This window comes from Halichoerus grypus, chromosome 15 (genome assembly GCF_964656455.1).
Source record: "Halichoerus grypus chromosome 15, mHalGry1.hap1.1, whole genome shotgun sequence".
In the NCBI taxonomy this organism is placed as follows: domain Eukaryota; kingdom Metazoa; phylum Chordata; class Mammalia; order Carnivora; family Phocidae; genus Halichoerus; species Halichoerus grypus.
In genome coordinates this window covers 1,196,460-1,219,357 of record NC_135726.1, presented here as the reverse complement: position 1 = coordinate 1,219,357, position 22,898 = coordinate 1,196,460, and the positions used below count along the sequence as shown (strand labels likewise).

Below are 22,898 nucleotides of genomic sequence, written 5' to 3'. Positions count from 1 at the left end.
GGGAGGAGGGAGGGAGGAGGGAGGAGAGGAAGGAAGGGGAGAGAGGAGGAAGCGGAGAGGAAGGGGAGGGAGGAAGCAGGGAGACAAAGGGGAGGGAGGAAGCAGGGAGGAAGGGGAGGAAGGAAGGGGAGGGAGTAAGTAGGGAGAAGGGAGGTGGGAGAGGAAGGGGAGGGAGGAAGGAAGGAGGGAGGAAGTAGGGAGAAGAGAGAGGAAGGGGAGGGAGGGAGAGGAAGGGGAGGGAGGAAGCAGGGAGGAAGGAGAGAAAGAGGAGGAAGGAGGGAGGAAACGGAGGAGGGAGGAAGCAGAGAGGAGGGGAGGAAGCAGGGAGGAAGGGGAGGGAGGAAGCAGGGAGGAAGGAGAAGGAGTAAGTAGGGAGAAGGGAGGAGGGAGAGGAAGGGGAGGAAGGGGAGGGAGGGAGGAGGGAGGAAGGAGGGAGGAAGTCGGGAGAAGGGGGAGGGAGGGAGGAGGGAGAGGAAGGGGAGGGGGAAGGGGAGGGAGGAGGGAGAGGAAGGGGAGGGAGGAAGAGGAAGGGGAGGGAGGAAGGGGAGAGGAAGGGGAGAGGAAGGGGAGGGAGGAAGGGGAGGGAGGAAGGGGAGGGAGGAAGGGGAGGGAGGAAGGGGAGGGAGGAGGGAGGAAGGGGAGGGAGGAGGGAGGAAGCAGGGAGGAGGGAGGAAGCAGGGAGGAGGAGGAAGGGGAGAGAGGAGAGAGGAAGGAGGTAGAGGAAGGGGAGGGAGGAGGGAGAGAGGAGGAAGGAAGGAGGGAGGAAGCAGGGATGAGAGAAGAAGCACAGAGGAGGGAGACAAAGGGGAGGGAGGAAGCAGGGAGGAAGGAGAGGAAGGGGAGGAAGGAAGGAGGTAGAAGAGAGAGGAAGGGCAGGGAGGGAGGAGGTAGAGGAAGGGAAGAGAGGAAGCAGGGAGAAGGAAGAGGGAAGGGAAGGAGGAAGCAGGGAGAAGGGAGAGGAAGGGGAGGGAGGAGGGAAGGAGGAGGGAGGAGGGAAGGAGGAGGGAGGAGGGAGAGGAAGGGGAGGGAGGAGGGAGGAAGCAGGGAGAAGGGAGGAGGGAGGAAGCAGGGAGGAGAGAGGAAGCAGGGAGGAGGTAGAAGAAGGGGAAGGAGGAAACAGGGAGGAAGGAGAGGAAGGGGAGGAAGAAGGGAGGAAGCAGGGAGGAGGGAGAAGGGTGAGAAAGGGGAGGGATGAGGAAGAGAGGAGGGAGAGGAAGGTGAGGGGAAGGGGAGGGGGAAGGGGAGGAGGAAGGGGAGGGAGGTGGGAGAGGAGGGGTGGGGGAAGTGGAGGGGAAGGGGAGGGGGAAGGGGAGGGAGGAGGGAGGGGGAGGAAGGAGAGGGGGAAGGAGAGGGGGAAGGGGAGGGGGAAGGGGGGGAAGGGGAGGGAGGAAGGGGCGGAGGACAGAGAGGAGGGGAGGAGGAAGGAGAGGGGAGGGAGAAGGGGAGGGGGAAGGGAAGTTTTATGGAGGAACCTGGGCCCCCCCCACCACCCCCGCCCGCTCCTGGAGGTGACGGGGTGGAAGGCACGCAGACATGGCGCCCCGCGTGGGGCTGCAGGATCATACCGAGGGCCCCAGCGGCAGCCCCCCACCCTCCAGAGCCAGGGTCTCACTGACTGTTCCCTCGCCCTCCGAGGGGACGGCTGAGCCCCCAAGCCCTGCGCGGCTGTGCCCTGGACAGTCGGGCACCTCGGTGACTGGTCTCTTCAAAGCCCCAACGCGCAGACCCGCCGCGTCTCAGAACGATGCTGGGAGACTGAGACAAGCGGTCTTTCTAGCAGCTTTACTGAGGTACCACCCGCCTGCCATACAATCCACCCATGTACGTGGACAATTCAGTGGCCATCACCACCACAAGGAGCCCTGTGCCCCTCAGCCGCCTCCCCAGCCCTGGGCCACCTGCCTTCTGACCCTGTGGACCTGCCTGTCGTGGGCGCCTCGCGGACGCAGCTCCCACCGCTCGCCGCCCTGTGTCCAGCCCCCCGCGCAGTGGCCGTCCGCGCTGTGGCATGCGTCAGAGCCCCGAGGGTTTAGGACTGGCCACGACCGCATCATGTGCATGGGCCGCGTCCTGGTCGCTCAGTAGGTAACAGATGCTTCGGCTGTTGGCGCCGTCCCGCTGTTGCGAATAACGTCGCCACATGCGAGTGTTTGCGTGGACGCGGGTCTGGTTTCACCTGGTGGACGTGCAGCAGGGGGACTCGGGGGTTCACCTTTGCAGGACCCGGCAGACGGTCCAGCGTGGCGGCTGCCCCCCACCCCCTGTCCCCAGCCGCCGAGTGCGAGGTCCCGCCGTCCTCAGGGGCGTGAGGTGGGGTCTCCCTGACGGCTCTTGGCCGTCCACATAACTTTGGAGAAATGTCTGTGCAGATGCCCTGACTGTCCCTATAACTTCTCGTTCATCTTGAAGGTGAGAGAACACCAGCTGAAGATCATTGGCGTCTAAAAATTATAGGAATGACCTCTGGCCTCAGACACCCCAGCTCATCCCCTCCTCGGCCCCTCCCAGCCGCCCGACTTTGGGCGTTCATTCCCGGACCCCCGTGCCCTCACCCGGCCAACAGCTAGTGAAGGAGCGACCTTGTCCACGTCCGTGGGCACTGGGGCAGTCGGGCACCTTGAGCAGCAGGAATGAACGCCCCTTTCCCGGGGGGGACAGGAGCAGAGCTGGGGGCACACAGATTCTGGGTGGGCTCAGAGAGACTGGAGGCGAGGGACACAGCATGGCAGACAGGTGACCTTCACGACGCCTCCAAGGCCCGGGGGTGGGAGCTCCAGGCTGACTCCCTAGCGGCGCCTGGACGGTTCCGTTGGTGGCGCTGAGCAAGGAGCCTGCTTAAGATTCTCTCTCCCACGGCCCCTCATCCCTCTCTCTAGAAAAAACAAAACACAAAGGCTGACGCCCTCAGCGTCCCTGGCCTGGTCTGTAAATGGGAGGGTCCCACTGGCCCCACAGAAACAGCCACTGGGGCCACAGTGCTGGCCGCTGGCTCCCACCACACCCTCCCAGATCAGCGCCAGACCCACCGTCATCCTCAAAGACTGCCCCACCCCGGGGCGAGCGCCCCACCTCCTGCCCCCTCGCCTCCCCCAGGGTCCGGTGCCTTCCTCCCACGCAGCGCAAGCCGTGGAACCCCAGGGACCCTCCTTTACTCCAGCTCAGAGCAGGACCGCTGCTCGACGGACCCCTGAGGGGCCCACCTGCCCACTGCCCCTGCGATCTGGCCACGCTGACAGCTGGGCCCCCAGCCCCTCCCTCCCCGCCGCGGCCTCTGGGGCCCATCCGAGGGGGTCAGCACGGGGACTCGGAGCTGGACGCTGGAAGGTCGAGCCCCCACAGCAGGGTCCTCAGACTTTAGAAATTCACCAACCAGGGAATGGTCAGCAACTGCTCTGGGGTCACTTTCTTTTCTGCTTTTCCAGATGCTGATTTTTTTTAACTACAGGTTAATCATTTCAGTGTTTCCTAATAATACATGTTAACATCAAAAATGTTAGGAAGACAGAACTCAGAACAAAAGACAGTTTTTTAAAGAAATTAATTCAACTTCACGAAATCCCCGACTTTCCTTTTCCTCATTTCACTGCAGACTCATGAAACCGTTCGCACAAAAGCACAGATCCATGGATCAAGGTTTGGGAACATCTGCTCCCATCGGAACACTTCTAGCCCCCACTTTGTTTTACAGAAGAAGAAACAGAGGGTCCTAGTGGTGAAAGGCGCAGGCAGCTTCAGCGCCAGGCAGGGCCCCTGTGCACCTCTAACTTTATCACAAATACCACAGATGGGCGCCCAAATCTGTCCGCTTTAGCCAGAAGCCACCAAAACTCGCGCGACAGAGAAGAGATGAGGCTTGGGTTTCAAAATACGCTAAAAATACCAAAGCAGAATAAAGTTGGTTTCTCCGTCTAAGAATAGGTCCCATGTCAGAGTCAATTGCACAAAAGGAGTCGTCCTGCTGTCTCACTTTAACGGTAATGTCTGAAATCCTTGGGCTGACTTTCAATGGCTCAATCAAAACAACAGAGGAAGCACGTCTCTTCCACCCTGTTAGATCGTCAGGAATGCAGCTTTCTGGGGAATACTCATTGAAATAGCAGTGAGAACTTCTGGGCTGCTCTGAGCCTGGGGAGGGGTGAGGTGCCCGCAGGGGCTGGGGAGCAGGGCATGGAGACCGGGGCGCCCGTGGGGCCGGCCCCTGTCCTATCCTGTCCTGAGGCCTGCGGGCGGCCCCGGGGCCCTGATCGGAACCCTTCCATCTGGGAAGACACAGGACTCTTCTGCGCACTGAGCCCCTACTACGCCCTTGCCTCTCCCCGGAAACACTTGTCCGCAGGCGACCTTCCCGAAGGCCCCCCACACCTGCTCACTCCCTCAGAGCCCCACCCAAACTGCTCAGAGGTAAGGGAGCTTCCTCCGTCTCCTGCCATGGGGTGCGGCCCAGTTTGGGGTCTCCCACCCCCAGCACCGTGCGTGCCTCCATCGCCCTCCCACCCGGGGCTGGTGCCCACCGAACTCCGCCCCACCAACGGGGAGAATACGGCCGGTTCTGACCGGCCCCAGCAGGGCACAGATCACCCAGGGACACCGGGGGCAGCTTCCCCACGCCCCTCTCCTCTTGTAATGTCTTGGAGATCAAACCGTCAAGACACGAAGTCCACTCTTCATGTGCATGATTCAGTGGCATTTAGCACATTAGCAGTGACGTGCGACCCCACCTCTCATTCCATCACCCCGAGAAAACCCCGGACCCACTGGCGTCACTCCCCTCCTTCCCCAGCCCCCCACACCCAGCCACCACTCCTCCACTGCCTGGCCCCACGGGTTTGCCTGTTCTGGACATTTCGTGGACGTGAGCTAAGCACACGGGGCCCCGCGCCTGGCTTCCCTCGCTCCCACGCTCCCAGGTCCGTCCACGTCAGAGCGTGGCTCCGGTTTAAGGCTGAGTGCTGCTCCACCATGTGGACACACCACGCTTTGTTGGAGCCCATCCATGGACAGGGGTCTGTCTTGTTTTAAATGTGCTCATGGGCCGCCGGGCAGGGACAGCTCTGAGTCATGAGGTCGGTAGGGCTGAACCCTGGCTCTCCTGGCTGCCCGACAGGGGACACGGCTGGGCCATCTCTCCAGGAAGCAGGGGTTCTGTTGTGGGACACCCAGCTGGCAGCATCCCCCCAGGGTCTAACTCCTCTTGTGACATGTGACACCTGCTCACAAGCCCCTGTCCAGGAGCCTCGCCCTCCCCTCCCCACATCCACCTGCCCACGACACCCTGCTCCCCCCCACAGCCCCCCACACCTTCCTGTGTGCTGTCCCCTCAATCTGGGGGGCCCTTCCAGATCTTCTCCACACCAAAATCCTGCCCGCTCCTCAGGAACCTCATGTGGGGGCCGAGATGGGGTGAATTGTGTCCCCCAAAGTGGTATGTCCACGTTGTAACCCCCGGTACCTGTGACTGAGACCGTTTCTGGAAATAGGGTCTTTGCAGAGATAATCAGGTTAAGAGGGGGTCATGCTGGAGCGGGGTGGGCCCTGATCCAATCACGGGTGTGCTCCTAAGAGGACAGACACCCAGCACCCCGCGGGACAACAGAGGCAGAGCCGGCGGCCACGAGCCAAGGGATGCCAAGGATGGCCCTACCCACAGGTGCTGGGGGAGGAGAGCACAGCCCCCCAAACCAGAGCCTCCAGCGGCGGCCGGCCCACACCCGGATCGCAGACTCGCAGCCCCCAGGACGGGCGAGAACACAGTCCTGCTGCGCCAGGCTGCCAGGCTATGGGGTCCTTCCCCCCACAGCTGCAGGAAGCACCTGCCCCACAAATGTATACGTGGAATGATTGCTATTTACGTGTGGATTTTACCTCCCGCCTCAGACACAGGCCCCCTGAAGACAAAACCCGCATCTCTGCTTGTTACGCGGGCGGCGGGCACCCAGGAGCGGCAGGACAGTGGGTGAGGCTCGCCCGGTCCGGACCACGCACCACACACGGGGACCCACCCTGGGAGGCTCGCAGCCCCAAAGTCATCATGTCTTGTACGCTTTTCCTCAAAGCCACTTTTTAAAAAATTTTTTTATTAACATAGAATGTATTATTGGTTTCAGGGGTACAGGTCTGTGGTTCATCAGTCTTACACAGTTCACGGCGCTCACCATAGCACATACCCTCCCCAGTGTCCATCACCCAGCCCCCCCATCCCTCCCACCCCCCTCCACTGCAGCAACCTTCAGTTTGTTTCCTGAGATTGAGTCTCTTATGGTTTGTCTCCCTCTCTGGTTTCGTCTTGTTTCATTTTTCCCTCCCTTCCCCTATGATCCTCTGTCTTGTTTCTCAAATTCCTCATATCAGTGAGAGCATATGATACTTGTCTTTCTCTGACTCACTTCACTTAGCATAATATCCTTCAGTTCCATCTACGTTGTTGCAAATGGCAAGATTTCGGGTTTTTTGATGGCTACATAATATTCCATTGTACACCACATCTTCTTTATCCATTCATCTGTTGGTGCACATCTTGGCTCTTTCCACAGTTTGGCTATTGTGGACATTGCTGCTATAAACATTGGGATGCACGTGCCCCTTCGGATCCCTACATTTGTATCTTTGGGGTAAAAACCCAGTAGTGCAATTGCTGGGTGGCAGGGTAGCTCTATTTTCAACTTTTTGAGGAAACTCCATACTGTTTTCCAGAGTGGCTGCACCAGCTTGCATTCCCACCAACAGTGTAGGAGGGTTCCTCTTTCTCCACATCCCCGCCAACATCTGTCATTTCCTGACTTGTTAATTTTAGCCATTCTGACTGGTGTGATGTGGTATCTCATTGAGGTTTTGATTTGGATTTCCCTGATGTCCAGTGATATTGAACATTTTTTCATGTGTCTGTTGGCCATTTGTATGTCTTCTTTGCAGAAACGTCTGTTCATGTCTTCTGCCTATTTCTTGACTGGATTATTTGTTCTTTGGGTGTTGAGTTTGATAAGTTCTTTATAGATTTTGGATACTAGCCCTTTATCTGATATGTCATTTGCAAATATCTTTTCCCATTCTGTCAGTTGTCTTTTGGTTTTGTTGACTATTTCCTTTGCTGTACAAAAGCTTTTTATCTTGATGAAGTCCCAATAGTTCATTTTTGCCCTTGCCTTTGGCGATGTTTCTAGGAAGAAATAACTGCAGCTGAGGTCGAAGAGGTTGCTGCCTGTGTTCTCCTTTAGGATTTTGATGGACTCCTGTCTCACATTGAGGTCTTTCAACCCTTTGGAGTCTATTTTTGTGTGTGGTGTAAGGAAATGGTCCAGTTTCATTCTTCTGCATGTGGCTGTCCAGTTTTCCCAACACCATTTGTTGAAGAGACTGTCTTTTTTCCATTGGACATTCTTTCCTGCTTTGTCGAAGATTAGTTGACCATATAGTAGAGGGTCCATTTCTGGGCTCTCTATTCTGTTCCATTGATCTATGTGTCTGTTTTTGTGGCAGTACCATACTGTCTTGATGACGACAGCTTTGTAATAGAGCTGGAAGTCCGGAATTGTGATGCCGCCAGCTTTGCTTTTCTTTTTCAACATTCCTCTGGCTATTCGGGGTCTTTTCTGGTTCCATACAAATTTTAGGATGATTTGTTCCATTTCTTTGAAAAAAGTGGATGGTATTTTGATGGGGATTGCATTGAATGTGTAGCTTGCTCTAGGTAGCATGGACATCTTCACAATATTTGTTCTTCCAATCCATGAGCATGGAACGTTTTTCCATTTCTTTGTGTCTTCCTCAATTTCTTTCATGAGTATTCTATAGTTTTCTGAGTACAAATCCTTTGCCTCTTTGGTTAGATTTATTCCTAGGTATCTTACGGTTTTGGGTGCAATTGTAAATGGGATCGACTCCTTAATTTCTCTTTCTTCTGTCTTGTTGTTGGTGTATAGGAATGCCACTGACTTCTGTGCATTGATTTTATATCCTGCCACTTTACTGAATTCCTGTATGAGTTCTAGCAGTTTTGGGGTGGAGTCTTTTGGGTTTCACATAAAGTATCATATCATCTGCAAAGAGTGAGAGTTTGACTACTTCTTTGCCAATTTGGATGCCTTTTATTTCTTTTTGTTGTCTGATTGCTGTGGCTAGGACTTCTAGTACTATGCTGAACAGCAGTGGTGATAGTGGACGTCCCTGCCGTGTTCCTGACCTCAGGGGGAAAGCTCTCAGTTTTTCCCCATTGAGAATGATATTCACTGTGGGTTTTTCATAGATGGCTTTTAGGATATTGAGGTATGTACCCTCTATCCCTACACTGTGAAGAGTTTTGATCAAGAAAGGATGCTGTACTTTGTCAAATGCTTTTTCTCATCTATTGAGAGGATCATATGGTTCTTGTTCTTTCTTTTATTAATGGATTGTATCACATTGATTGATTTGCAGATGTTGAACCAACCTTTCAAAGCCACACTTTTTAAGCACTGCGAGTGAAGGGACACTTTGGCTTGCCCCTCGAAGCTGCGATGTAAAGCTGGTGAAACAGGCACGTGGAGGCCGTGGCCCGCGCCGTTCGAGAAAGCCGCACACACACACCTCATGCCAGCCACACTCAGCAGATACACAATGTTGACAGCCGCCCAGCGAGAAGAGAAGAGCAGGTGTCCGAATGGGTCACTGGGAGCCCTGGTTGGACCAGGACACTGTCCCTATAGGAGTTTCCTGTGGCTGCTGGGACTTCACCCCTCAGGAGCCTCTGTAGCCCCCCAGCCCCCTGCCCAGGTCAGGCCTCTACCTGGAGGCTCATCTCATGCGGGTGACATGATGCCCAGTACCCTTGCCTGTGTCCCCTCACAGACGGCACCAACGTGAGCGAGCGAGTGAACGAAGGACTCCCACTTCTGGCTGGGTCTGTCCCGTCCACACTGGCTGCAGCTCCCTCCCCTGCACCTGCTGCCTCCCGCCTCCGCCCCCCTACCCATGGCCCCCGTCTGACCCAGCCCAGCCGGATGGCCCCAGCGCCTGCACCCTTCCCAGTGTTCCTCAGCTCCAGCCAACCCCTAGCGCCCCACAGCCCCCCTCCCGGCAGCAACTTCCTCCCCCTCCGTCTGCAAACACTGGCCTTTTCCGTCTTGCTGAATGACAGCAGGATGGAGCATATAACCTTTAAGCAGAATTTCATCTGAATTCCCACTTTTCTGTTCCAGATCTAAATACTCCTCCTCTCTGCATCTTACTCCAGTAGCTTTCTCGCTCTGGTCTCCCATCTCCCATCTCCCTGCTCCCTGGGCCCCAGAAGCTCCTAGGCTGTGCCTGGGGGTGGGAGCTCAGGGGAGCCCCTGCACGGTCTTATGTATCACCCTGTGTCCCCAGAGCCCGGGCTGAGGTGCACACAGGGCTCAAGTCAGAGTTTGTGGACACCCGCTGCCTCGAGTCCACCACTGCGGCACCCCCAAATATCCAGCATCTGCAAAGGGGACCCGACATGGTTGGGGTAGCTGGCCCTGGTTCAAGAGCAGAGCAAGTGACCGAATGCCCCCACAGAGCACATCTGACTGGGCTCCCCCTTTCTAAACACCTGTTTGCTGCAGGTCCGAGAGGCCTGCCCGCCTTCACTGCTTCCAGGCGTGCAGCCCCGGGGCACCAAGCATACGCACATGGCCGCACAGCCGCCTCCAACCCTCCACAGAACGTTTCCATCTTCCTAAACTCCATCCCCATGAAACCCTAACTCCCTGGCCCCAGCGCCCCATCCATTCCTGGCTCTGTGGAGCTGACTCCTCCAGGGACCCCATGCAAGTGGCATCTTGCCGTGTCTGTCCTCCGTGACGGGCTGACCTCACTGAGCACCGTCCCCTCCAGGTCCACCCGCGCCGTGGCAGGTGTCAGAATAGCCTTCCTTTTTAAGGCTGAGTAATGTTCCACTGGGTGGATCGGCCACACTTTGCTTCGTGCCTCGTCCAAAAATGGACACAAGTTGCTTCCACCCTTTGACTATTGTGAGCAACGCTCTTGTGAACGTGGGGGTGCAAGGAGCTCTCCAAGACCCTGCTTCCAAAACTCACGGGTGTGTACCCAGTCATCGAGCTGCTGGGTCGTGTGGTAATTGTGTATTTTTTTAGGAACTACCACACTGTTTCCCACAGCAGCCGCACCTCCTCACATTCCTCACAGGGCACAAAACTCCCAGGTCCTGCACATCCTCACCACGCTTGAGTTTCGGGCAGCAACCATCATCGTGGCTGTGGGGGCGGTGCCACAATGGTGCATGACGTGGACCATCTCGTCGTGTGCTCACTGGCCGCTTGTATGTCTTCTCCAGAGAAACCAGGATTCATGTCCTTTGCCCATTTCTGCATCGGATGTCTGGTTTTGTGGTTGGGTTTGGATCTCTGGTCGGATGAGTGGTTTTCTCCCTTTCTGTGGATCGTGTCCTGGGAAGCCCGTCTTGGACCCTAGCAGACGCACCTGCTGGGCCCGCTGTGCAGCTGAGCACGGGCAGACCGAGGGCTTGCTCCAGACGAGCAGGCTTCCAGGACGCAAGGTCGCCACCAAGGTATGCCATCCATCCCTGCGGCCCCACCAACGACCACACCACAGTTTATAAAGCACTTTGTACCAGAATTTGCTCCTCTGACCTCACAAGGAGGCCAGGCCTTCATTTCCCTGGGGATTCTCAGCCATGTTTCATGCTAAAAGCTGCCCATTTTGAGGAGCTCACCGCAGGCCAGGCTGCCACCAAGCCTGCGTACGGCGTCTTGCCCAGGGGCACCCAGGGGAGGCTCTGCTTGTAGCCCCATTTACAGGGAAAGGACAGGAAAGCTCAGAGGGCTCGGGGTGACGGCGAGGGACTCAGATGTGGGACCCACCTGGACTACACACGCCGCTGGAGAAAGAGAAATTAAGGCACAGACACACCAAGGGGCCACTGATCTTATTCCTCCTAATCTCGTAGCGCCAAGCACAGACCACGGGGTGGCCTCAGATCAGAATCTGGTCTGGTCATCCACACTTGCTGTGGCCAGTGGAGTAGTGGCCCCTAAGATAGATGCTCACCCCAGAGCCGACAAGTGTGACCTTATTTGGAAAAAGGGTCTCTGCAGATGAGAGTAAATCAGAGGTCTTGAGATGCAGCGATTATGCTGGACTCTCTGGGCGACCCGATGCCAAGACACACACGGAAGCCGGAGGCCGTGTGACGACAAAGGCAGGGACTGGGCGCACTTGGCCACAGCCCAGGGACACCTGGAGCCCCCGGGAGTCCCCCAGGAGCTGGGAGAGGTGGGACGGGCCCTCCCCTGGAGCCTCGGAGGGAGCGTGGCCTGCGACACCTGGGTTTCAACCCAGTGAGACTGACTTCAGACTCGGGCCCCGTCTCCGTTGCTCTAAGCCCCCAGTTTGGGGCACTTTGTCATAGCAGCCTGGGACACGTGTACTCACGCACTCCTGACCTCAAAGTAAGTTTCAGAGGTGCTGAATCAAGCCAGCAGGAGGGACGGACAGCTCAGCTCATGGGGCCAGTTTGGATTCTGATTGTGTGGTTCACACTGTAAGCTGGAGACACCGGGCCGTGGCTGAGCTCCCGGGGCCCCTCCCCAGCCTGGCCTCAAAGTCCAGCTCCAGGGACACTCCAGGGCCAGGCGGGCTGAGAGGCGGGCAGAGGCGGCTGCGGAGCCCTGCCTGCCCTCCAGGAGGACAAAGCCACAGCAGATGCCTCCCCGTGGCTAGGACACACGCACTATCAGCAAGCCGAGGGGGACACCCCGGGAGCATCCGGATCTGGGTGGGGCCTTGCTGTGACGGAGGCCGTCCCGTGAGCATCAGGACCGCCGGGCCTGGACCACGGCCCGTGTACGACCTTGGGCCTGTCCCTTCCTCGCCTGGGCCTCAGTTTCCCCGCTGTGAAATGAGAGCTCTGTTCTGCTTCGTGGTCCTCAGCCTGCGGGCAGGGACGGGGAACCTGGGCCACCGGCCGGGAGCCATGCCAGCATGGTGGCCGCAGGAGTGGCTAGGCTCTGTCCGCGACAGGCATGTTGGTGAGTGTTTCCGACTCCAGCACCGCTCTGCTGGCGCCCCACGGACATTCCTGCTCAACAACCACGGCGTCGGGTGGCGCTCTTGGGCGACTTTTTAAAGCTTCAGAATCTTTGAGGAGTGGAGAAGGCCGGGAAAGCCAGGGTGTGCGGGGGGCGCTGGGGGGGCACTGGGAGGACAAGGGCTCAGAGCTGAGGGCCCTGCTGGGGAATGTGGACTCGGGCGTGGAGCTCCGTGATGGTCCTCTCCCGCTGCCGTCAGAAAGACAGCGACCGCCCTGCCCCGGGTCACGGGGACAGGCACCTGAGCACGTCGGCCAGGTCCTGTGGGCACACCGGCCGGACCGCGTTCCCATCCGGAGACTAACTCCCCGATGCTGGAGTGCGGTCGGCCGGAAGCTGTGCTCGGGAGGGACTGGCCCAGCCGGACCATCTCCGGCAACCGGCCCTCTGCTCTTCCTCCTCCTCCCTTCCTCCTTCTGAGGGAAGTTCCTGTCAGGGGGCCCATCCCCACTGCCACCTCCAGCTCCGTCCCAGACATTTTCACTCCCCCCAAGGGAGGCCCGGGCCCGTGGCTGCCCACTCCCTTCCCCCTTCCACGGCCCCGGCCACCGCCAGCCCACTCTGCGCCTCAGTGGACGTCTTCTCTGGACGTTTCCAAAAGTGGCATCATAGGCCACGTGGCACTCTGTGACGGGCTTCTGTGGTCTGGCATGTTGTCCAGATTTCTCCGTGCGACAAGTCCGTGTTTCGTCCCTTCTGACGGCTCAGTGGTATTCCCCGCCACGGGCAGAGCTTCGTGTGCGCTTTGTGTGTCCGCTCGGCCGCTGACGGGCTGAGGCCGTGTCCACCTTCTGCACAGGGACACCTGTGTGACACACTGGCTTCAGGGGCTTCTGGGGCCATCCTGAAGGGGAGCTGCAGGGTCCCGTGGCTTAGGGTTCCACGTTCTGAGCAAGTCTGTCCTCACCCTCACCGCATGTTTCACCCAAGCGAGTGGAAGGCACACAAGAAAGGAGACGCGGACGCCGCGGGCTCACGGCTCAGCCTCCGGAGCCCCCGCACAGCCTCGCTCCCGGGCAGCCCTGTCACCGCGCTACGCGCCTCACCCTCCCACTTCGCTCCCAGTGATAGATGTGGAATGTTTCAGGTGACTTCCCATCTTGTCACTACAAAACACTGAAAAGAATTCAAGGGGTGCCTGGGGGGCTCCGTCGTTAAGCGTCTGCCTTCGGCTCGGGTCATGATCTCAGGGTCTCGGGATCGAGCCCCGCATCGGGCTCCCTGCTCCGCGGGAAGCCTGCTTCTCCCTCTGCTCCCCCACCCACTGCCATTTATGCTCACTCACAAGCTCTCAAATATTAAAAAAAGAATTCAAGACGAAAAACCACTGGTATTTGTTGCTGCCTCATGCAGGACAGGCTCCGGGAAGCCGTGTTTCCTACGCCACGCACGTGGAGGCCTGAGCACAGACTGAGACCACAGCCGCTCTGTCCCTGCAGGGCAAAGGTCAACTTACGGAAAAGACAGTCCTGCTATTTGAGGTCACAGACCTTGAGGGTTCTGTGGGCCACACTTTGAGAACCACTAGATTAAACACTCACCCACCCCCAGCCCTCACCCCAGGTCACGGGGGTGAGCTCTGTTTTGCCGAAGAAGAAACTGGAGACTGGGTGACGTTAAGGTGGTACGTGCGGAGCCCGGAGCCCTTGTGCCTCACGCGCCCGGGGTACCCTGGGGTCCCGCCCCTCCTGTCTCTGCAGGCAGGAATCTGGGAAGACCGCCCACCCCACACAGGGCCAGCCGAGGGGTTGGGGGGGGATCTCCGCAGCCCCCAGCCATGCAAGTCCGGCCCTCCATTCTGACCCCCTCACCTCTACTAAGGCCTCCCTCCCAGGCCACCTCTTTGGGGCCTGGGTCCCCTGCACAGGAAGTGGCCTCCACTGGCCCAGGTCACAGAGCTGGGTCCCCAATGGCCCCCTCCCCACCAGAGTGCATTCCAGGACTCTCCTCCCTCATCCTCGGAGCACCCAGAGGGCCATTCCAAGCAGAAAATGAGGGACCAAGACTTGGAGAGGCGCGGCGGCCACCCAGGCTCTCCTGCCCCAGCGTGACTCTAACCCGCCCCTCCCCCCACGTCTCCCCAGCCTCTATCCCCCCAAGCTCTAACTTGGGAAGCCAGCACTGGGGGGTCAGCACAGGCACCTCTCCCCTGTGCCTGCCCAGGAGCAGCCCCTCTCGACCCCAGGCTCAACCACAGGACGGGTTAACGTTTGGCCCTTCTCCATGGGTGACTGAGGCAGTGTCACTCCCCCTGGATGCCAGCTTCCCACCTCCTGGGCAATTCCTGTGGACCCACCAGATCCCTTTGCTTAAGCCAGATGGAGTCAGAGGCCTGAGGGATGCAAACTTGTTCTCCCTGGTAAAGCGCTGGGAACTCCGTGCCCGCGCTGGATGGAGCGCACCTGCCAAGAACCACCCTCCCCCCTTAGCGCTCCATCACTCGTCCCTCCCCGGCTGCTCCCATGGCCTGCAGGTGTGGCCTGGACCAGGGTCCCCATGCTCCTCTTCAGCACCTAGTCCTTGCAGGGAGGAGGGAGGAGAGGTCACCCCTGCTCCTAGAAGCAGACGATGGGTGTAGGGTGACAGAAGCCTTCAGAAAATGCAGCACCTGGAATGAACAGTAGGTGCACCAGGGCATACTGGGTGGCGGAGGGTTCTGAAGCTATCTCAGCTTGGCGGGAGACAGAGCCCATGTGTTCTGCCACGGGAGCGGGGGAGGGGGCTGTGGGCAGGTGCTCATGGCCTGAGAATGTTCCAGAACTAAGCAAGGCTGCCGGTGTCCTGCCCGCCCCCAGTCGGCCCCTGCGGTGGTTACCTGGCTTCTAGGACAGCATGAGACCATCTACAGGTGTGCAAAATAAGGGGGGCTAGGAGCGAATCATGTGCCATTTGCAGGTATTTGCATAGTGTCAATCAATCTCCTGGACGAAGGTTCTGCCCTGCGTTTTTCTCTGTGATTTAATTCATGGCTTCTCAGGCCCTCGGACCCTCCAGAACCAGCTCTGTTCATGACACAGAGCAGCAAGAAGACCCCCAAGGCCTTGTTGAGGTCAGGGCCTCACCTGGAATGCTCTGACTCAGGCCAGTGTTGGCTGCAGACCCGGCCCCGCCTCGGCAACCGAGCCCACTTCCACCCCTGACCAGAGCCCCGAGGAAAGGGGCCTCCCCAAGCTCACCTGACCACACACACCATCCCGGGTGAGACCTGGACCCAGCGTTAGGGGACATTCGTGCCTCCAGACAAGAATTCAAGCAAAAAATTCAAAGCAATACAAGCAAACTGCTCATCACCCCCACATTTTCAGTCTCAAACAGGAGAGAAGCTGCCACAGAAGTCATGATTGAGCACAAGGGGGAACGTATTAGGGTCTTCGGAGGGGCGGGGAGAGAGGCTATCAGGCTAGGAGCTGCCCCTGGGGCGTCTGGAGGAAGTTCCTGGCATGGCCCTGAGGGGCAAACCCCCCACGTCTGTAAAGTTCCCCAAATCGGAGTGCGGTCTCCCCTCGGCCTCACGGGGCCTGCTCTCCCGGAACTTCCCGAGAAAAGCGCTTGGTGTTTGCACGCAGAGCACGCGGAATTGCAAACAGGAGTCCTACCTCCACGAGGGTCCAGCTGTGGGAGCGCATCGTCACTGAGCTCCTGGAGGGTCACCGAGCTCCTGGACGACTTCAGGCGGCTCTAAACACCAACGCCTCCGCCCAATCCTGCGACAACCAAACGCCGTCGTGAAAACGCCTGAGACGCCGGGTGCAGGCAGACGAGGCCTGGGTGGGGCTCGCGAAGGGGAATTGAGAAGAAAAGGGCCGCGGTGCCTGCTGGGTGCTCGGGCAAGGGCGTGGACACATTAGGCGCACCTGTCCCCGGCCGGCGTGGGGGCGGGGCTCGAGGAGGGGCCGCGTGGGTCCCACGCTGACAGCCAAAACACCGCCTGCCTCCAACAGAGGCTCATGCCCAGACGCTGGGGGGGTGCCCCTGCTTTGAGGGAACAGAGGCTGCTTGGAAGGGCGGAAAAGGCCAACAGCGTCTTCAGCTCAGAGGACGCGAGACACAGAACCAGAAGCAGAACCTTGATTGCAGCGAGGCCATCAAATAGGGAGAGCTCCGTGGGGCTGAGGACCTCATGTCCTGCAGGTGGTTCTGCCCTGGGCTCGTGGAGGGAGGAACAGACAGGCGACAGGTGGGTGGTGTACGGGGGCCTGGGTGGTCCACGGCTGGGCTTGTCTTGCAATCAGGGGAATCTGGGTCAGCTGATCCGGAAATGGTCTCCACGTCCCGCTGGTCTCAGCAAATCAACCATGAGACAGAGGACAGGGAGCTGCAGGGTCTGGCCTGGTCCCTGGTGACCCAGGGGTCATCTGTGGGTCTTGTGGAGCCACGAGGAAGAGCGGACCGGAGTCTCCTGTAAGTCATTAGGGGAAGGGGATCGATGCAGAAAGCTGGCCCCCAGGGGACTTTGGAAAACAAAAGGTTTGTGGAGCCTTTTTCATTGTCCCTGTTTTTCGGCGGCTCACACAGGTGAAGTTCCCCATCGTCCTAAAAAGCTGAGAGGGAGCCCAGCTGGTCCAGCCATTTCCCCGAGGAAGGCCCACGGCTGCCTGAGCCCCACGCTGTGCCGGAAAGCACGCAGCCCCTTGCGCCCCCTCTGTCCTCATAGCTGTCCCCTGGGGGAGAGCAGTTGTCGCCTCCGCCAGGGTCACACGGTCTGGGGCCCTGTCCCCTCCCCACGCAGGCCGCACACGCCCACCGGAGAGCAGAAGGTGGGGGTCAGCACCACGAGGGTGTGAACCATGGCCCCGGCTTCCCCCGGCCTCACCCCCGCCCTGGGGGCTCGCACCCCCCGCGCTCTCGGGGCGCATGTTCTGGGCGCGTTCTGGACACGCGCTCGCCGTCGGGGGGCTGAGGCTCGCGCTCCTCTGGTGGGCGGCACAGGGACAGCTCACATCCGAGCTGTGGCAGCATGATTTTCACGCAGAAATCAGAGCTCAGCACACGTCTGTGCGGATTTCACGGCCAGCCGTGAGCACCGGTTACGCCTGCACGAGAGAGCTCTCGGCTGTTAGCCACTTGGGGGGGGAAACAGATCCAGAGCATCATGCCTGGAATGGCGGCCTTGCCTGTTAGTGGCACTGGCTCAGTTTAGGGGGTGGGGGGCCCAGCTGTCAGCCCACCCCCCACCCCGCATGCTTCTTAACGCAGAGCTCCTTGCCCCAGTCTTCTACCTCACGGTGCCCGGGCTCCTCGCCCATCTGTCACAGACGCCCAGGCCTCGGCGCCCCGGCCAGCATTCTGCATTTCTGACGCAGTCCCAGGAGACCACTGGCGAAATGGAGAGGGGCTGGTATGCACCAGCTTTGGGTTCCCCGACGGCAGGAGCAGGGGGCTCACTCCTGTCCATCAGCTTGCTGAGCTCCCAGATATGTGGGAGGTACTTTTTGTTGGCGGGGTGGGGGGGTGTGGTAGGCAGGGCGCACGAATTAGTTCCTGATTCCTGTGTCCGGGGTAAGGGACAGTAACACAGCCTCCCTATCAGTGAGATGTTCCTGTGCAAAAAATAGAGAGTAAAGAAACAGTTCAGAGAGCGAGACTGACTCAGGACTGGCCACTGAGCGCCAAGGACGGACCTCGACCTTGACAGGCCGGAAGAGGCACGAACATCCAGGTGCCTTCGCCCACTGAGCTTGGTCACGAAGTCACAGGCGTGGGACCCATCCTCTGGCGAGGCCTCACCGTCTCATCCCCTCCTCCCCGCCTGACCTCAGGGTTTTGGCCAGCGGGAGACACACCTCCTCCCAAACCACTCCACGGAAAATCTGCTTTTAATGGACACCACAGAGGCCAGCAGAAAAGTGATCTCGAAAGGAATAGGGACAGGGTCGGGGACACGTGCCCATCTCGGAGGTCGGGAGCACAGCGGGTCACCCACAGGAGGCAGGGGCCTGCCTGCCCGGAGGCATCCAGGTCTCACGCACGTAACGTGGACAGTGGGAGTCCCGCTGAGCAGGCCGTTGCTGGGGTGAGAGTGGCAGGCTCGGCGGGGTGCCCAGAGCCTCCCTTCATTGAGGAGCACCACATGGGGACGGTCCTGCCTCTTCAGGGGCTCCCTGCTCACCCCAGCACCCCCAGCTCCTGCTTAGCACCTTGGCAGTGGCAGTGGGCTAGGGAGGGGGCCAGCCCTGCTGACCCCTCCAGGGGGATATGCTTTTCAGGCTGGGGCTCCAGGGCATTGGGGCGGCCTGGGGTCGGGGTTCCCCTGACCCATGAAGTATCTCTGGGTGTCTGCAGTAGAAGCTGGGGGCCTTTCAATGGGGCCCCAGGTAGCTTCTATCTGCAGGGGACTACGCAATCCTGGGCAGGCTCCACCCACAGCTGAGGACAGTGTTGACAAACACTTTAATACCAGGCTTTCTCCTGGAAAAGACGCTTAACATAACAAGTGCTGGTGGGTAGAAGGTCACAGTGTCACACCGGTGAAGGCTGGTGGTCCTCCTGTTCCTCTCCTCCCCTGCTTCCCGGGAGGTGAGGGATTCCCACATGGAGTCCAGACTTGAACTTCAAGCGCCCGGACCCAGGCCACCCTATGGCCCGTGTTCCTAGGGAGGGAAGCGGCGGGGGCCCCGGGGGCTAAAGGGGCATCTGTGCCTGTCCTGGCCCAGTGGACAGGTGGATCCAGCACGTGAGCAGATGGGGAGCGGAGGCAGGGCGAGGCAGGGCGCTGGGCAGGAGGGGGGCTGCCCTCAGACCCCGCTGACTGAGGGCTCCTGCTGCTGGGGGGGACCCTGCGGCCTGAGGACCCCAGCCCTGGCTCCTGTCTTCCTGCGTCCTCGGGGGGTCTCTCGGGCCGCACTGCAGCTGGTGACGGTGCGGCAGGCCGCGCGCCCCTGTCGCTCCCCCGACGGACACCAGCACAGGCGCCAAAAGGCGTCCCGGCTCTTCTGGGACACGAGGCTGTAGACGATGGGGTTGACGGCGCTTCTGGTGGAGATGCGGGTGCGGCAGCAGAGGGGCACCCGGGGGTCCAGCAAGGGCTGGGCCTCCAGGGAGCTGAGCAGCACCAGCGTGCGGTTGGGCATGCGAAGAGCAACACGACCCCCACCGGCATCTTGGTGACCTGCGGGACACGGGGACAGGCTGGTGGCCAAGCACATGCCCCGGAAGGGGCGGCCACACCTCCCGCCTCAAGCTGTGTGCTGAGTCCGGACGAGAACGTCACTGGAAGAGTCATCTGAGACGGCACATCTGCCACGCGGCGTGCTGCGTCCCGGGCGCCGACCAGGGCTAACGTTCCCGGCCGTGCTGGCGCCTGAGATCGTGAAACACTCCGCCTCGGGTGCTCCCTGGTCACCGCCCTGTGTCCCCAGGGGCTCCCTGCCCCCACACCGCGTACGCTCCCAGCTGGGACAAACACTGATGCTTGGGGCCCCACGCAGCCGCAAGCCCGGGACAGCTCCCCTGGACGTGGCACCATCATGGTGGCCCTTCCGGGATGGGGAAGCACAGCTTGGAGGGCGAGAGAGGCCTCCGCCCATGCTCATGACTGTCCGAACGGCCCCCTCCATCCGCAGCCGTGACCCTCTAGGTGGGACCCCTACTTGCACCCTGTCCTATCCTTCAGTTCAGGAGTGAGTCGCAGACCCAGAAAGGCCTGTGGGGGATTCAAAGCCCACCTCCGTGCAGTCCAGGACAGTCTGCTAGGACCAGGGTGTCTGTGGGAGTTGGGGTCATCAGGAAGGGGAAGGGGCACCCGTCCGGGCCTCTGGGGGACAGCTACCAGCCTGACCCATGCTGGGAGGCTCCTGGGGGCCCCGGAGCTGAGGAGAGGTCTCCAGGGGGCCCCTCCCTGCTGCCGTCTCCAGGGGGTGTAGGTGCTGGGGTTTGCAGGGCCAAGTGACATCCCAGCTCCTAGACTCCTGCTGTGTGACCCTGGGCAGCCCGCTGAGCCTCTCTGAGCCTCCTTTGCCAGCTTACAGCATCAGGATGTCAGCAATCTCCTTCCCGAATTGTGGTGAGGCAGGGGGACCATGCAGTCATCGCTGGCTTTTGCCCCAGGAGGTGTGACCACATGTGTGTCCAGAGCTATGTCCCTGAGAGTGAGGGTCTTGGCCACTCTGTGAGCCTGGCTCTGTCTCTCCCCGTCTCTGTCTCTCCTCTCGTGGGTCTGTGTCTCTCTATCTCTCTGTCTCTGTCTCTCCTCTTGCGAGTGTGTGGCTCGGTCACAGGTGTCCCCCCTGCTCAGTGCTCTCCCTCCCTCCGTGTCTCTGAGTGTGCACCTGTCTCAGGCTCCCCACGTGTGGGGCTCCCGCTGTCTCAGAGCCCCCGTCGCTGCCCCTGCTTCCCTGCAGTCAAAGCCGCCAACCATTCACGCTGCCCCCTGCCAGCCCAGTGCGCCAGGCTTGTGTCCGCCTCCAGGCCTCACCCTGCTCCCCCCAGTGCTTCCTGGTACATGCTTGGCCTGCCCCTTTTGCTAGCCTCCGCTGTCAGCTCTGTGAGGCCTCCCTGCCTCTCCCTGAGCCCCGTCCCGCGTCACCTCGTCCCCGGGTCCCCCACAGGCTGCGTGGGGGTCTGCCCTGTGGTCCCAAGTCCCAGCGCCCAGAACCCGGCGTGGAGAGTGAACGAATGCGCGTCCCGCCTGCATCCCCTCTCTGCCCAGCTCTGCCTCGCACCTCTCCCTGCTCTCTGCCCACCAGCCACCCTCCGGCCAACCCCACCCAACTCTCCCGGAGACCTCACCCACCTCTTTCCTGGAAGACCTGGGGCTCCCACCTGGCCCCCGGGGCCGCTTCTCTTGGGTTCCTGGCTCCTGCCAGGCCTCACCGTGCCCGGCCCCGGGGTGGGGCGGGTGGGGCAGCGCGCTCTGGGACAAGACCCTCCCGATGAGCCGGTAGAGGGCGGTGGCCACCAGCAGGGGCGTGGCGAAGAACAGGGCGAAGTCCAGCGGGTAGACGGGCAGGTAGGGCTGTGGGCACTCCGTAGCCGCACTGCGGGCCCTGTCTCTTGCTGACGTGCGGGTCCGCCAGGAGGAACCAGAGCGGGCAGTAGACAGACGTGACCCCCCAGACCGCCGCGACGATCCGCTTGGCCCGGGCCACGGTGCACATGGTCTGCGCCGCACTGGGTGGCCGATGGCGACGTACCTGCAGCCACGGGGTGGCCGTGTTGGGCGCTGGGGCAGCGGGGTCGGGGAGCCCTGTGTGGGCACATGGGCGTGTGCACGTGTGAACGAGCACGTGTGTGTGTGCGTGCACGCGCTCACGACCCAGCCTGGCCCATCAGATCCCCCATCTGGTCCTGTCATGGAAGGACTTGAGGGTCCTGAAGATCCAGGGGGCCAGGCGGCCGTGTTGAGGGCGTGTAGGAAGTGCTGCAGCGAGAGGCCCCTGAGGCCCCCCAGGCTCAGCGGTGTCTGCTGCAGGCTCAGGGACCCCAGGGCCCTTTCAAAGACCTTTGACCCCTGCGAGAGCCCCGTGGGTTTTTAGTTGCCCACCTCCAAAGGTCACCAACTGAGGCAGCCAATGACATCACACGCCCTTCTCAGCCGGCTCACAGCCTGGACGCGGGTCCCCACCCTGCCATGCCCAGGCCCTGGGGTAAACCAGCACGGGCAGGAGATGGAGGTCACTGGAGCCCAGACAGCCACAGCCCAGGAGAATCAGGACCAGGCCAGCATTTGGAAGTCCGAAGGCCTCAATTATGTCCCAATGCTATGTGGCCCTGGACAAGCCACCCGGCCTCTGGGCCAGCCTGCCCAAGACCATGCAGCTAGGAAGGGGCAGAGCCAGGTGTGAACCCGGTCAGCAAGCTTCGGAGTCCACATGCTTAACTCTGGGTTACACCACCTCTCGGGGCTAAAATCAGAGCGGAAGGAACCCCAGAGAATGTCCAGTCCAAATGCCCACTTCCCAGGTGGGGAAACTGATGCCTGGAGATGGAGGATTGCCTCGGCATCTCAAGGCAAGTCAGCAACAGAGATGAGAGGAGAGTCCTTCTGACCCCTGCTTCCCGGGCCCGGGCTTCCAGGGTCCCACCCCACTCCCCTCTCTGGAAAGGGGAAATCAGCCCTCCTGCTCAGCTGAGGCTCAGCTTCCGAGCCTCCCAGCTGGGAAGTCCTGGCTGGTTGCTTTGTGGGAGGGAGATGCAGGCAGGGCAGGGCTGGGGAGCACCCACCTGTCCACGGTGAACGCCAGGATGGAGCAGGAGGAGACGCCGATGCCCAGGTACTGCAAGTAAGTGATGCCCAGGCAGCCGGCATGCCCATAGGCCCACTGCCCAGCCAGGCTGTCGGAGACGTTGGGCAGCCCTGCGGCCACCAGCACGGTGAGCTCAGCCAGGGCCAGGCTGACCAGGTAGCAGTTGGTGGGGGTGTGCATGTCGCGAGCAGTCAGCACCACCAGGACCACTGTGGCGTTTCCCACGATGCCAGTCACGCACACCAGGAGCACCAGGAAGACTGAGACCACCTTGTACTCGGTCAGGCCCAGGACAGCTTCTCCACGTGCCTGCAACACATGGCTGGGCTTGTCCAGCTTGCTCCCGTTTTCCATGGTGGCTGACCAGGTGCTGGAGGGGGCAAGAAGAGGGGGCTCCAGCACACATCCACGGCCAGTGGGGCCGGGCCTCGTGCACCTGCAGGGCCCAACCAACACCGGCCTCTGCTAGAAGCCAGGCCCCCAGGGACACACGGGGCCCTGTGCTTGTGCCGTTGCTCCGCCTGGCCAGGTGAGGGGACGGGACAGGGAATACATGTCCAAGGCTCTGCTGACAACATTACTGAGCCTCCCTACAAGCCTCGCCTTCCTGGAGCATCAACACAGGTGGCAGCCGTACCTCACACACAAGGGGCAG

The 22,898-nt window shown here is 60.3% G+C and overlaps 1 pseudogene; it reads right to left on the bottom strand.

The window, feature by feature from the left end:
• Nucleotides 1-18,793: 18,793 nt before the first annotated feature.
• Nucleotides 18,794-22,597, bottom strand: LOC118552947 (thyrotropin-releasing hormone receptor-like; annotated as a pseudogene).
• Nucleotides 22,598-22,898: the final 301 nt, after the last annotated feature.